The following is a 202-nucleotide window of genomic DNA, read 5'->3' as shown; positions in this document are numbered from 1 at the left end:
TAGAGCCGGGTCTGTAGACTTCTCTGCCGTTGTAGTGCATGAGTGGCCATAAAACCGTCAAGAAACGAGCACGGCATGTTCTTTTCATTTTTAAGAACCGTTAAAAAATGTAAAAGCCATGGGGCGCCTGGGTGGCTCAGTCGTTAAGCGTCTGCCTTCGGCTCAGGGTGTGATCCTGGCGGTCTGGGATCGAGCCCCACAT

This window comes from Ailuropoda melanoleuca, unplaced genomic scaffold (genome assembly GCF_002007445.2).
Source record: "Ailuropoda melanoleuca isolate Jingjing unplaced genomic scaffold, ASM200744v2 unplaced-scaffold4310, whole genome shotgun sequence".
NCBI classification, from domain to species: Eukaryota; Metazoa; Chordata; class Mammalia; order Carnivora; family Ursidae; genus Ailuropoda; species Ailuropoda melanoleuca.
Note: the sequence above shows the minus strand (reverse complement) of the source record.